The following is a 15,989-nucleotide window of genomic DNA, read 5'->3' on the forward strand; positions in this document are numbered from 1 at the left end:
AGCCTACTCCTGCTCTCCAGCCCCACTCTTCCCCTCCAGTGGTCATCGTGGAAACAACAGGTCTGCATGGAAATTCCTCGTGATCAAAGCAGCCCAGAATGCTGAGCCAACACACGGAGGACAGCTGTCCTGGACAATTGCCCAGGCACATAGCACCCTTCTTATGAGTGAGAAATTAACTTCTTTCTTCTGCTAAGAAGAATATGCTCATGCAAAGCATTCCCAACAATCTGCAAGAAACATCTCCTGAAAGTCTTGTAGTCAACCTCTATCTATGATACTCAAAAGCGAACACATATTTTTTTAAAGTGCTCCTCTAACATCCCAATCTAAATTAATGGTGTCAGCATGAATTAGAAGTTGTAACATCCAGTCAAACCGTAGTTTGAAAATTTATACTATATGATAAATATAAGGGCCTAAGCTAGTGTGATGGTATGAGACTACAAAGGTTTGTTGCAATCTCTAAGCTTTATTTCTTGGTTCTAGGCACAAGTGATTCTCTCTGTCTCTCTCTCTGTCTCTCTCTGTCTCTCTCTGTCTCTCTCTCGCCCTCTCTCTCTCTCTCACCCCCATCTGTGCCCTGCCAACATCTACTTTTCTTTCTTGCTTAAAATTCTCTAGATGAAAATGCATTTCCTAAAGCTCAAAGCAAACATTTTCCTAGTCTTCTATCTGCCACTCTTCTCATCCCACTCACTCACCCAGACAACCTCTCCATTCCTAAATGTATTATACATCTCCTATCTTTATGGGGCTTCCTAAGCTTCTTCCTCTGACTGATTGCTCTTGCTTCCTACCACCCCACAACTTGAATTTCCCCCGTCCTTCACTACTTAAGTACTTATTCACTGTTTAAGACCCAACTCAAAAGGCATCTCTGCTGTGAAGATATTTCTTACTTCCTCCATCAGAGTTAGTGGACTTCTCTTCTTTGCTGTTTATATATATATATATATACACATTCTACTATTACAGAAATTACTGCTTTCTTTATAATTATTGGGTGATTTGTCTGTGTTCCCCAACACAAAGAATGTTGAGAAAAGGATTATTTGTTTTATGCCATATTTTCTCCAGCACAAAGCACAGTAGCTGACAATAGGTTCTTAATAAGTACTAAGTAAATGAATGTATTGAGTTAAATAAATAGCAATTAGAATATAAGAAAGTAACGATTAAAAGAGAAGTTTTAATATCACAGAAGTGATACACCAAGTGGTTTAATTAGCTAATTTGGGGAAAACACACTAAATATATCCACCAGCTAATTATAAAATACTAGATAATAATAGAATGTCTCCCAAAAATTGTGATAGAGTTCTAACTGGAGACGGCAAACAGAGCACGAGCATTTGTGACTGAATAAAACTTTGAGATAATAACAGGGTTTTCTCCCTCCTGTTCCCCATTCCCTGTGACCTTCCCTAGCCCACGCGGCCAGGGCATAGCATCTTCACTGCTCCAAAAAAAGGATGACACAGCACAGCACAGATAACAAAAGAGTTCATTCTTAGCTTTCAGATTTCAAAAGCTAAGGACTTGGCAAAGGCAAAATATTTAGAAAATACAATCTATGAGTCAGTTTCTATAGTTCTAGACACTAAAGAAAGTATTCTCAAACTTAGGAGATAGAGACAAAGAAAGGGAATAAATAAGGGATAACTACTAAAAATCCAGATATACAACGTATGATTTTCAAACCAGTAGAATGTTGATCTATCGTGTGGAAAAGGAAAGGGAATAAAATTTTTTTTAAAAATGAAAGGAAACAGAAATAAAGTGTGATAAATAGAAAACTTAAAATAGTATGACTAAAGTAACTCCAAATAGTAACTATAATAAATATAAATTAGTTATTCTGAGCAACCAAGAGATAAAGACTTAAAGATCCTAGAATACGTCCTTGATGAAATCACTTTTAAACCAAAAAGTATCTAGAAAGAGTGAAAACAAACACAAAGAATAAAATATGTGAGGCATATATGAATAAAAAGAAAGCCAGAGTAGTGGTTTCAATGGCAGATTAAATAGAATTTAAGGCTAATGAAGGAGGCCAATGTTTACCAATATTGACCAAAATTACTGGTCAATATTAACCAGTAAAAGTATTAAGAAGATATTATTTTTAAACATATATACACTAAATAAATTGCTCACAAATACATAAAACAACAGTTAAAAGAATGACAAGGAAAGTAAATACATCAACATTTTTAGTGACTTTAAAAAATCATTCCCAGATACTATAAGATCAAATAAACTAATTATAATCAAATTTATAAACTTAAGATGACTATATATAATCATGTTTAAATATATATGTACCTATCCAATGAATAAATGAATAAAAAATACAAAATACCTATGAAAGAAACTAAAATTGTCGATGCACTACATCACTGAGGAAACCCATAAATTCCAAAGATTCGCTATCCTGTAGAATATCTTTCTGATTATTATTTAAGATAAATTAGAAATCAAAAACATAGCTTTAAAAATCCATATATCTGGAAAGTAAACAAAATGGAATTGAATTCTCCTGATTTTTAAAAATTGTAAGAGAAAAATTTAACATATGGAATTAAATAATTTAAAAAGTAATTTTAAGTCAAAACTTATGGAATACAAGTAAATATGTTGAATAAAGTATGCTTATCAAAATTAAAAATAATAAATGAAAATAAGTGAACTAAAAATTTTACTTAAAAAAATAGAAAAAAGTGACAAGCAATGCCTCTGATAAGGGCCTAATATCCAAAATATACAAAGAACTCATACAACTCAATAACAACAAAAAAAAACAAACGATCCAATCAAAAAATGGGCAGAGGACCTGAACAGACACTTCTCCCTAGAGGACATACAAATGCCCTACAACCATATGAAAAGATGCTCAACATCGCTAGCTATTAGGGAAATGCAAATCAAAACCACAACGAGATACCATCTCACATCTGTTGGAATAGCTATAATCAACAGGACAAGTAATAACAAATGTTCGAGAGGATGCAGAGAAAAAGGAACCCTCATACACTGCTGGTGGAACTGCAAATTGGTAAAGCCGCTATGGAAAACAGTATGGAGGTTCCTCAAAAAACTAAGAATTGATCTACCATATGATCCAGCAATCCCACTACTGGGTATTTACCCCAAAGACTTGAAAACTCATATCCAAAAAGATATTTGCGCACCGATGTTCATAGCAGCATTATTCACAGTGGCCAGGACTTGGAAGCAACTGAAGTGATCTCTGATAGATGATTGACTAAAGAAGCTGTGGTACATATATACAATGGAATATTAGTCATAAGAAGAGATGAAATACCGCTATTTGTGACAGCGTAGATAGACGTCAAGATAATCATGCTAAGTGAAATAAGCCAGACTGAAAAAGGTTTATATACCACTTATATGTGGGATATAAACCTAAAAGCAACAAATGAGCAGGACAAACAGAGACTCAGGAACATGGGCAAAGGGGCTAATGGTTACCAGAGGGTAGGGAGTGGGGGAGGAGGGTAGAGTTAGACAGGGTAAAGAGGGTCAAATATGTGGTAGCTGAAGGAAACTGGACTCTGGGTGGTAATCACACAATAGAATATATAGATGTCAAATTAAAATGTACACCTGAAAATTATATAATTGTATTAACCAATGTTACCCCAATAAACTTAATTAAAAAAATAGAAAAAAAAGTCACAAAGAAACCCAAATGAATATAGAAAGAGGTAATAAACATAAGTATGGAACTCAGGAAAACAAAGAATGGGAAAATAATAGGAAAGAATAGCAAATAATATTTTAATATCTATTGATCATCTATAGCTCTTCTTGAAGTATTTGGTGCTCATATCTTTTGCCTATTTTTTTAAACTAAGATTAAATTATAGAATCTCCCTGTATTAGGGATAGTAACATTTTGTCCAACATACATTTCATATTTTTTTCCAGTTCATTATCTTTTGTAGACATCACAAAAAGAGAGAATATAGATTTTTTTCAAAAACTCATGGACTATTCTAAGAAATTACACGTTATCTTTTGATAATGTTTAAGATGTCTAGACAGTCTACGGCCATACTACCCTGAACAAGCCCAATCCCATCTGATCTCGGAAGCTAAACAAGGTCGGGCCTGGTTAGTATTTGGATGGGAGACCACCTAGAAAGACCAGGTGCTATAGGCGTAAAAAATAAAAAAATAAAAAATAAGGGATTGTAAGCTGACAAGGTCCTTGCAATCTGTGAAGTCATCCACAGGTTGCCTCACCTAAAAAAAAAAGATGTCTAGACAATAGTTTAGGTAATTATTTATTTAATTCAGGCCACACCTCGAACATAGGTAAATGCTCTTGTCAGGTGAATAAATGGCAAGAATTATAGAAGTGACATTTTTTTCATTTTTTTTAAATTAGGAATTCAAGGCACAAAATAAGTGGGTAATGATAGTCATGTTATAGAGAATGAATGGAATACATAGCAACTGATTGCTAATCAAGGCACAGTACTTGGCACAGAGGGCGATTAATAAGTGTCTGGGGAATGAATGAATTTAGAGTTCTCTTGAATGACAAAGAACAGAATCACTTAGTTTCAGAAGTTACAGATTTCCAGAGGAGATTTTTCTTCTACCATAAAGCTGGGATAATTTTACAATACTCGTTTTTGTCTTACTGCATAATTCAGAAGTGCCTCTAGTGGTCTGAAAAGATCTGTTGTCATAAAACCTATTTGAGCGTTGAAAGGAAATATAGGGTTAAAATGAATATTTATTTAAAGCATGCTTTTAGGTCAGACAGCTCTACATCAGCCAAGCATATGAAATAAACCACAAGCTGTGAAGTACTGTATATTTGAATGAAGCTATTAGTGTGGAGAAATTAAACACTTCCCCCACTGTACACTCCTGTATCATTGAGTAAAATTTCACAGTTATGCTCTTCAGAATTATGTGGATTTATACTGATAGTATAGACCAGTTTCTCTCTAACCCAATAAAATTACTTACAACTGAAAGCAGTATTAATGCTGCAATAAAATTGCAATAAAATTGTCCCTCTGTAGTTACTATTTCTAAGAGGCTGTGAAAAGCTTTAAAATGAATCAATTTTGTCTGTCATAGATGAACTATTTCAATTTTTTTTTTGCTGATTTTAAAATGCATCATGTAAGCTAACAGATAAAATTTTAAAAATGTGTAAATGTAGCATTTTTAAAATGAGTAAGTGCTTTAAATAGGTAATATATGTGGTATTAAACTAAAAGGTTACAAAAATATAAATATAGCAAAATGTAAGTCTCTCTTCCACTCCTTTCCCTATCTACCTATTTTCTTTCCTGAAGCAGCCATTATTACACGTTTATTAAATACATGGATCTAAAACTGAAATAATAATAGCCACCATTTGTTGACTACTTACTGTGTTCACCAAGGATCCTCATAACAACATATGAGATAAGTACTACTATTCTCATTTTACAGACGAGAAAACCAAGTCATGCAGATATTAAGAATCATTTTTAAAGTCACACTTTGTAGGTGGGAGAATTTTGAATCAAAAAAGAGACACTGTTTATATGGTGTACACAAATAGGTACTATACTAAAGAGAATAGTTAAGAAACTAGCTGAACTAGAGTAATAGTTACTAGGGTAATAGCGGTTTGATAAACAATGAGAAATCAAACTTAATAATAATACTTTTAAAATGTCTTTAGGAATTAAGAATTACTTCATTTAATTATTAAGCAATATATATTGAATACCTGCTGTGGTCCAGGCACTGTAAACAGACTTGCCATTCTCATGGAGCTTGTCCAGTGAGGGATGCAGACAAGTGACAAGCAATATTGTGTGGTTTATATAAGTGAGATAGTGCCATAACAAAACTCTAACATATGTGACATCGATTCCAGGATGATGTGACAGATGGGGAAAAAAAAAAAAACCTGTTAGTGGAGGCTGAAAAAAACAGCAAAAAATCTATTGCAGGAGACTGGAAAAAAATGGTGAGGAAACTGCTATAGAAATGAAAAATAGTGACCCATGTTATGTAATGGTCAAAGTATCACCTGCAGAAACCTGAAAGATAGTCCACCCAGTTACTTGATGGACTTTTGAATTTGAGCAAAGAGATTTCCAAGCAGAAATGTGAGAATATCAGCTAGTTTCTATCAGCTGAAATTTAAGGAACTTCAAGAGATGGATTTAGAAAAGAACCGGCCAATTTGTAAGCAGAATTTAGAGAGGGGCTAGCATTTGCCAGTCTGGAATATAAACTGTGTCTCTTTATAGCTCTCAAGCAAATAAAAAATTATCAAATTAAAGAGGTGGCCTAGGAATTATTTTTTAAGCAAATGGGGTGGGGGGTGTGGTAGAAGAGAAGAAACAAAAAATGATGACTGAGGTCATCATTTTTTCCACTCCAGGAAGCAGTGGGACTGCCTCTGGTTTACATAGTTACTAAATGTTCTCATCCCTTTGCTCTAATATGCATGGAATAAGTTATTTAGATCAGGCAATATTTTTATGGTTATGGCTGTAACTCTAGAAAATAATTATTAATCTCTGTTTTGAATCATTAAACTCAATACATACCTTTAATTAAAATTCAACTCCTCTCTCAGCTACCCATTATGAAATTCCTTGTTTTTCTCCCTTGTTAAGTGATCCATTGCTTTCCCTAAAAAAAGAAGAAGAAGGAAAAAAAAAAAAGCAGTGAGAGACAGACCTCTGAAAATGACTATTTCTTTTTCTTGTTATTTTGCAAAAGCAACTGAAGGATTCCTGGAATAGGGAAGTTAGGAAATCTAACTTATTGGATGTCCCCCATTATAAGAATGTTGGAAAATTATTTTCAAAATAAGCAATAGAAAAGAATTGTAGATAAATGTGATGCAAAATTAGGGGCACAATAAAATCTCCTCAAACCATGATGAAAATACTGCAGAAAGATATACCAACAAATTGTGAAACTGTAAAATCTAATATTTCAAAATAAGCTAACAGAAATTAAGAAAAGTATACAAGTCATGAAAGAATAGCATAAATCAGAATTAGAAAAACTCAAAAATTGCAAAACCAGAATCTGGGGTTATAAAGCAAGGAAGCCAAGTCCTTTGCTGCACTTCTCTCTGCCACCTCTTTCATTTGTCCCCTCAAACATCAACTTAAATTCATTATTTTCTAGGCTAGATTCATGGTCCTCACCAGCACAGACGTGCAATAGCAGATAAAGCACATGACGGCTTTCATTGAACAAGAAGCCAGTGAGAATGCAGAAGAAATAGAGGCAAAGGCAAAGGCAATGTAAAACATAAGAAAAGTTATCTTGTGCAAACAAAAAGATTGAGCATTATAGAATATTGTGAAAAGAAAGAAATGCAGGTTATATAGCAGAAGGAAATTTATTTAGATGTCCAACTAGATGAAGCAAGCAAGTTCAAAAGTCCTCTGACCCAGAAATGACCTCATTACAGACCTAAGTGAAGCAAAACAGATACTCAAGCAAGGTAGTAAAAAGTAAAATCAGGCACTGAATGCCAGAAGCACTGGTCCTCCGGGATTTGTACGAGTTGCTGTAGCCTCTAGTTACTGTTCTTTGCAGGCATCAGGACCTCTTTCTGGTAAAAGCCAAAGTGCAAAAAGTGATCCCTATATACAAAATCGCCACCCAAAAATAAAGATGGTGATGTCTAAATTGATCAGGAGGCCTACCTATCTGAATAAATAGCTGGCAGTGCTGAAATCCATGATGGAGATCACAAAATAAAGGTTTCCAATAGCCAGCTGCATCTCATAGTTCAGGAATGATGCCAGGAGATAGTGAGCTTGTTTGGTGCAAATACCAACAGAAAGTTTGGGGATTAAGCCTTTGGGAGGTGGAGCTTACTCCAGGGCTGTACAACTATTATATGAAAGCATCTGAATTTTGAAAAAACAAGATTTTCTATGTCACCTCCTTTTTGATGTTCTGATAATGTTTTATTTTTATCAATGGGATAGCTTTTCTGTAGCTATTGCTTTTGGTCTAATCATTAACATAGGGAGAAAGGTTCACTTGAAACAGGAACATACCTCGAATTCTAAGAGTAGCACAACTTTCCGTGGTTTTGAGCATGAGGTAGAGGGGATCAGACAATGGTTGTATGACTTTCCCTCTGTCTTCTGCTCTTTCTCTACCTCCAGATATCTAGTTTAGAGAGTTTTAAGTCTCTTTAAGTGTCTGCTCTTTTGACTTATTATGTATATGAATCATCCATTATGGTGGTTGTAACTTCACTGTTACCTATTTGGGCCTAGGAGTAGTCTTCATATTTAAGTGTGCTTTATTTAATAGTAAAACAAAAAAGCCAACATGGGGGAAAAAATGAGAGAACTCTGAATGTAATTTTTTTTTAATTTTAAGAAAGCATAAACTAGAAGGAACACAAAAACAAATAAAAACAACAAATAGTGTCTTAAAAGAAATAGATTAAAAGGAAAATACAATTTAGAAAGAATGAAGAGGTGAAAAGGATCTGAAAATGACAGATATAGAACACAGTCAAAGAAGTTTCTACATATGTATACTTGGAGTACCTAAAGAAGAGAAGCAACTTAATGGAACAGAACAAATATTAAAGGCCTATAATCTAAAAAAATTTTTCTGAAGTAAAAAAATAATAATAATACATATTGAAAAGCACACAATGTACCTGGAAAAATTGACCCAAAATGACCAACACCAAAACTTTTTCTAGTAAAACTAATACATTTTAAAGAAAAACTTTAAATATTCGTTTTGTATCTAGACACCCCCCCTAAAAAAAAATCATTTATAAGGGAAATGGTACCAAATTGTCATCAGCTCTTTCTATATGAACTCCTTTAAGGTTAAAGAAAATAGAGTGATATATTTAACACACTTAAAGCAAGAAAATGTGACCTAAGTGTTTTATATCCATGCAAACCGATATTCAAATATAAAGACCATATGCAAACTGATGTTAACGTTCAAGATGTACAGGATCTCATGCATGCACTCATGCATGTATAGAATTCAAACTCCATCTTAAAGGAAGGAGCAGTTACTATTCAGCTCTAGCCAGTTATTAGCACTGGAGAATGTAAGCGTAGTGTTTTGGGATCTTCCAATTTTGTGAAGGACTCTCAACTTAAAAATAAAAACATTGTGGAGACCAAAAGAATATTTCTGTTCAACAACTAAATGTATGATCTCTTAAACTGAGGCTAAAGAAAACCACTATTTATTTATTCATTTAATATTCTGTTATAATGTTTAAAGTTCTAATAATGAGATCATAATTTATAATATGGCTTATTAAAAAGATGACTGCTTGATTTCAATATTTTGCAACTTTATTCATGTTTCACACATGGTGGAGCATAATTCCTGACTTCAGAGAGAGACTATTCCATTTATCTTGACATATCCTTCTGTTCTATCTTTGTCAACTTCTTTAAAAATATTTTAGATGTTTTAGTCAAAGTAGTATTTCCAAATGATTTAAGTGTAAAACTACTTTTGGAAATTTGTTAAACTCAAACAAGCATCTTTTACTGCCAGTATAATTATGGAACGAGCTGCTTACCAATTCATGTATCACTAATTAAAATATAAAAAGCACATCATCTGGCTCAAAGTGTACTTTAATTATGGTGGTGTGGGTGATTTAGGCCAGCTGCATGATAAAAATTGCTCAGTAATGTATCTTGGTCTCTTATCTTGAAGTAAGAACAAATATATTTGTAAACTAAAACTGCTAGTCTTTTGATTTTTTATAAAACATCGTTAATTCCCAGGATTTTAAAAAAAAATTTGTTATGGAAATTTTTACACAAATAAAAAACTACAATGACATCATGAACCCGAATATACACACCACCCGACTCCAATAATTAATAAATGGCTAATATTTCATCTACACCCCTGACCACTAAGTGGCTGTGGATGAGTAGGAAAAAGCTCCCCAGATGATCTGTACTTACCCTATAGTACAGATCACTATCTCAAAATCTCTCTCAAGGGCATGATCTCAAAACACTATCTATCTCAAAATCTCTCTCAAGGGCATGATCAGTTTCATTCATCTCAGTATCCTTGACTCTTGGTATATGCTTGATACAGAATAGACACCAAGTATCTGACTGATGAAAGGTCAAATGTCTATACTAGAAAGCAAGGATTCCCCCTACCCTACAGGTGGCATTTTTAGCAAGGAAGGAAAAACACCCTCTTCATCACCTGCCTAACTAAGTAGCTACTTCTGCGGTGTGAAGGGGTTGCCTGTGTTAGAAGGAATAGTAACCAGAGTCTACTTCTCTAGATTCCTATTTGTCCTGCCATTCCTTTGAAAATTCCTAATGGCCAGAATGGTAATTTCCCTTTGAATTCCTCAAACCTGTTGCCTGAGTCATCAAGGTCTAGAAGCTGAAATCTCCTTACATCCTGCAGTTATGTTCTTGATAATAACAGTTCTTGAACAGCACATCTTAAATATTCCTTAGCCCTTTCCCTTGATACAGAAACGTGAAGCATAATAAGACATGTAAGTGATTCTTCTTAACAAATGTTCTTCATATGCTGAAATAATAACTGGCTAAAGATTAATAGCTACATTCTCCTAGGGCACTTGTAATTCAGAAGAACATAAATCAAGATCAAGTTAATCAAGCTATGCAATCCATTACACTTAGTATTTCTGTGTGCTCTAAATGGTGTTTAAATCAGCTGCTTGGATATTCCCCTTATCAAATACAGGCCTAGTAAAATTAGCACACTCTTTGGAGAAGGGCATGTGGATAATAAAATTCCAATTAAGTGATGATGCCCAGAAACTTCTTATTCAAATTTTAAAATGTTCAATTCTTAAATTCTAAAATTCTTAATCAGTGATATCTTGCTCGGTGTAACAGGACATAGGCTAATTTTATATGAGCATCATTCATTCCATGAGAATTAATGAAACATTATAGTCATGAACTAGCACAAAAGCAGGTAGATTATTTCTTTAGGCAATATATAACAAGCTATAAAAAAATAAAATGTTAAAAAAATATGTATATATAGTATGAAAAAAAATAAACTGGCATTTAAAAAAAAAAAGGAAGCTATATAGCAATTTACCTCCAGAAGTTTTAGGCAAGTTTAATTATCCCTGTGTAGAAAAGAGTTAACAGAGTAGTCCTGACTACTTATATTTAAAAAGACCTGCTTACAAAGTTGGCCTTTGGCTGGCATCTGGGAACTTGGATTTCAGGAGCTTTCCCACCATGAACTGATATGAGCGGCTCACTGTGTTTAAAGCATTTGTACAAACAATATAATTTCTGCAAACCAACCCCCCCACCCCCACGCAACTCACATTCCTTCTCGGAACCTGAAACTTGGGTATGTGCCAGGTAAGGGGTGCCTATATGATCAGCAACTGATGAAACCCTGGATTTTGAGTCTTTAATGAGGTTCCCTGGCGGGCGATATTTCCCACAATTTATCACAACTTGTTGCTTAAGAAATTAAGCACATCTTGTGTGACTCCACTGTCAGAGGAAGCTTAGAATCTCGGAAGCCTGGTTTACCCCAGACTTTCGCCCCATGTGTCTTTTCTCTTTGCTGGTTTTGCTTTACATCCTTTCACTGTAATAAATAAGCCACGAATATGACTACAAGCTGAGTCCTGGGAGTTCTCCTAATGAATTACCAAAACTAAGGGTGGTCTTGAGGACATCCAACACAATCTCCTAATCTACTTTTAAATGAATCACTTAATGGGAGTATTAATAGTTTGCACCCCAATATAAGAAATGGCTTATAAATGCATTATTAATGAAAATTTAGGGATTCCCTAACTAAGCATTGTAATTCAAGAAATCTATAACAATTGATTGCAATTGTAATTGGTTATGATTTTGGTTACAGTGCTGTAGCATAGCAATAGAACTTTTAACTGGGCATACAGCTACATACATTTTCCAGTCTCCTTTGCAGTGTGGCCACATGAATAGGTTCTGGCCAATGGGATGTGAGTAGAGTGAGGTGTGTTTACATGGAATATGAGTTTATATGTTTAAAGTTAAAGGTTTTTGCTTACCTTTCCCTCTCTCCCTTCTGCTGGCTGGTATGTAGACATGATGCTAGAAAATGGAGCAGCCGTGTTTTTCACAAAATGGAAGCCACATGTTGAAGATGGCTGGTCAGCTACATAGGAGTCTGAAGCCCTTGATGACTTCCAGAGGAGAGCCACCATATCAGCTATTTTATTTAACCCACCTTACCAGGAAGATACAGCCACATTCTCGCATTCATGATCACATATATATTATTTTTCTGTTTGTCAGCTGGTTCAATCGCAAACCAAACCGATAATCACATGATCTATTGTTCAGGTTATCTTTCTCACCAATCTGGCTCAAAAACGTGAGCCAGATTTTGTGGTCTGACTTATGTCAGCAGCAGAACTTTTCTTTTCAGACTTCCAAATCCACACACCCCCCCAGTTTTATTGGAATGTAATTGACATATATCATTGTATTAGTTTAAGGTGTATATGATTTGATATACGTATCTATTGTGAAATGATTACCAGAATGTTTAGTTAACATCTATCACCTCACATAATTATATTTTTTTCCTTGTGATGAGAATAAGATCTACTCTCTTAGTAACTTTCAAATATACAATACAGTATCGTTAACTATAGTCACCATACTGTACATCAGACTTCTAAATTTTAATAATATCAAAATCTAAAATATGCAGCAGACCCAGCACCCACGTTTTGGTTTCTAACACCATTGTACACTAAAAAGAACAAGGGCCCCTGGAAAAAAACGGCTGACTCTAGGACTGGGGCAGCAAATAAACAAATGAGCCTGGAGTACCTTGTAGTGTCAATGACAGTAGGGAAGTCCTTAAAAAGGGAGTGACGGAGGGGTGGGAGGCAATGTCAAAGAGGCACGGGATCTAAACGAAACAGCTTCCAAAGGTCAAAATTGGAATGATTTGAGCAACAAAAAAGTATTCAGTTATTACCCCAAGTATAAAATAAATATCCATGAGTTCATACTGATATAAATAAATGAATAAATTAATAATCATGGGAGAAGAAACAAATGTCTCACAGAATTCCAAATAAAATATGTAGTACTTCATCGAAAAAATGGGGAGGGGAGCATAACTCCACATTTCTCAAGTATGGGCTGCATTCCTTCCAAAGAATAAAGTATGGAAAGAAGGGAAAAAAGAACAACTTTACAGTGGAGAAACCTAACAAACAATACTTCGTCAAGGTTACCCAGATCAACATCAAGTCACAAATCATGTTGCTGGTATACACCCTTGATAGGATGTGAAGAAAATAGCATTTTATCTCTGTGACCTTCCTCCCAAATACCTATCACTCCAGTCCAGAAAAACATCAGACAAATCCCAACTGAGGCACATCCTACAATATACCTGACCAGTACTCCTCAAAACTGTCAAGGTCAACGAAAGCAAGGAAAGTCTTTTGAAACTGTCAGAGATAAGAGGAGCTTAAGAAGACATGATGACTCTATGTAATATAATGTCCTGGATGGGATCCCGAAACAGAAAAAATGATATTAGATACAAACCAATGTATCAATATTGGTTCATCAATTGTAACAAATGTGCCATACTAACATAAGGGAAACTGAGTGTGGGGAATATGGGAACTCTTTATACTATCTTCTCATTTTTTTCTATAAATCTAAAGCTTCTCAAAAATAGTTTATTTTTTTAAATCTAAAATATACAGGTTTTTTTGTTTTGTTTTTTACACATTGTTTAAAAAAGTAATTCTGCTTAAGTACTTTTAAAAACAAGCCACCAGTATGTTGGAAGTTTCAATCCCTTTAAACAAATGTGACTGTTTTGCCTTCTTCCCACATACCTCTAATGATGTTATCCTGCCTCGGCAGCAGAATATATTAGAATACTTGTGTTCTGCTCGATAAGCTCAGGCACAATCTATTCCTTTTGGAAACTAAAAGCTCATTAATCGTTTTTCCAACTTGAAAATGAGTTGCTTTCCAGAAATTTGAATGTGAGTCAAATGTTTGAAACTTGAAACACATTTTCCCACAGAAATGTTATTACAAACAGTGGTTAATTCCCAGGCCAGCTCAATAAAGCTCGTTAAATTAATTATAAGCAAAAAGACATTGCAATGAAAATAGTATGAAACTATATTATGAAAAAAAAATTAGCCTTTTAAATTCAAAAGATAGGTATACGATCTTATTCTAATCAGTTCCATCACCCACAGTGTCTGAGTCAGAGGCTTGCTTTAGACCTCTTTGTATATAACCTTAAACACTGCAAATGGGGAAAGGAAGGAGAGTGAATGGCATTAAACTGAGGGGGGAGGGAGATGGAGAGACCGTACGTACAGTCTGAGAAGTCAAGTACGTGTTTTTAACCCAGACTGGGAACGAGAGGGTTTCAACTGTGATTTCTGGGAATACAAGGAAACTGGCGCCCCACTGGATGGAAGAAGGGATAGAAAGAGGACTTGGCTTCTCCCAATCCTCGAATCATTAAAGTGCTATGATCCAGAGGGTGGGTAATAGGGCTCGTCTGTGGCAGCTGGTAAGCCCAAATGACCAACTGGCTAACTCTTCAAGCAGGTGGGATCTGAGTACACAGGAGGGCAGCAGCGGGCCTTGGACCTGGGCTCCTCTCAGCAGTGAGCTTCCTAGCAGAGGACAAAAAAGGTGGGCTTACATAGGAGACTTGCTCATGGGGTGTGAAGAGGACATAAATTTCCAAGGTGGATTATCAGAAGAAACAGAAGTGAGAGCTAGAAATGAAGTTTCTTGCCCTGGTGCCAGCCAAAATGTTACACCTAACTGGAGTCACCATTTCTGAAGCACAGTGAGGCCTACATTTGCTGTATTTCAGGTTTGTCTATCCTGGTTTGTGGAGGCACTTCACAAACAATTTTGTTTCATAAACACTACACATTTGTGAAATTAAAAGAAAATATTATACCATTAAAAACCAAGACTTTTCTTTCAAAAGCATACTAAAAAACAAGTATTTTTTAATCGTGTATTTTCAAAACCATAATATGTATTTTTTAGAATACATAATAGACTTAAACAACCAAAAAATGTTTAACTGTTCTTCCTCTCCCTCTAGATACTAGCTCCACCAGTGCTTACAACCTGGTAGGCTTCCCTCCATACCTTTCTTACTTTTCCATTAAGCATTCAAATGCATATGAATGCATTTTATACCATTTTATAAACCACGGCAATATGTACAGTATTGATAATATCTCAAGGCAAATCTTAGAAGCTATATGACTTTCAATACATTAGATAGGCCAGATTTACTCAAACATTTCCTTATTCAGATATTCTTTGCTGTGTTCCCTTTACTCTGCTGCTGGAAATGCTACAATAAAAATTTTCATACATATATTTTGTTATTCAGGTTTATGCTCACTTCTGTTGTAACAAACATTCCAGAAATCTCACCAGCTTACCATACACAGTAAGTTCATTTCTAGCTAACACCACCGTCCAATGCAAGTCAGGCTGTTCTTTTGCAATTTGCCTCCAACAGTGCTTTGAAGATCCATCTTATTATGGTTTTGCTATCTTAAGTCCTTCATTTCCAGCAGCAAGGTTGGTAGAGGGCTTGGAAGATGACAGGGACTGATTTATGAGGAAGACTGTATGTGGCTTAAGACACTTTGCCCAGATTCTACTGACTACAGCCCAATCATGTGACCCTGACCTAACTGCAAGGGAGGCTGGGAAATGCAGTCTTCCTGTGTTCCCAGAGGTGATGGACGGATGAGCATTTACCCAACTTTGCCAAATATGTTTTTATATTGCTGGCTTTATTCCAAAAGATATATTCCTAGACTGTAAAATTTCTATCATTTTGCAAAATGACCTAAATAATAACTGTTATTTCTATCAGCAGAGTGAAAATACTCAGAACCATTCTTCCTC

The 15,989-nt window shown here is 35.0% G+C and overlaps 1 protein-coding gene and 2 pseudogenes across 1 annotated transcript in view; 2 read left to right on the plus strand and 1 right to left on the minus strand.

Annotated features, from left to right (window-relative positions):
- Positions 1-6,663, minus strand: part of TBC1D4 (TBC1 domain family member 4) — a 166,719-nt gene extending 160,056 nt beyond the window's left edge. The window contains exon 1 of the mRNA XM_039886860.1: positions 6,600-6,663. The gene's annotated coding sequence lies outside the window, so the exon portion shown is untranslated. The remainder of the gene's footprint in view (positions 1-6,599) is intronic.
- LOC120622288 (uncharacterized) lies at positions 4,071-4,189 on the plus strand (annotated as a pseudogene).
- Positions 6,664-7,200: 537 nt separating the features above from the next.
- On the plus strand, positions 7,201-8,262 carry LOC120622084 (V-type proton ATPase subunit E 1-like; annotated as a pseudogene).
- The last annotated feature ends 7,727 nt before the right edge of the window (positions 8,263-15,989 follow it).

The sequence above is a fragment of the Pteropus medius genome, unplaced genomic scaffold, assembly GCF_902729225.1.
Source record: "Pteropus medius unplaced genomic scaffold, Ma_sr-lr_union100, whole genome shotgun sequence".
Taxonomy (NCBI): domain Eukaryota; kingdom Metazoa; phylum Chordata; class Mammalia; order Chiroptera; family Pteropodidae; genus Pteropus; species Pteropus medius.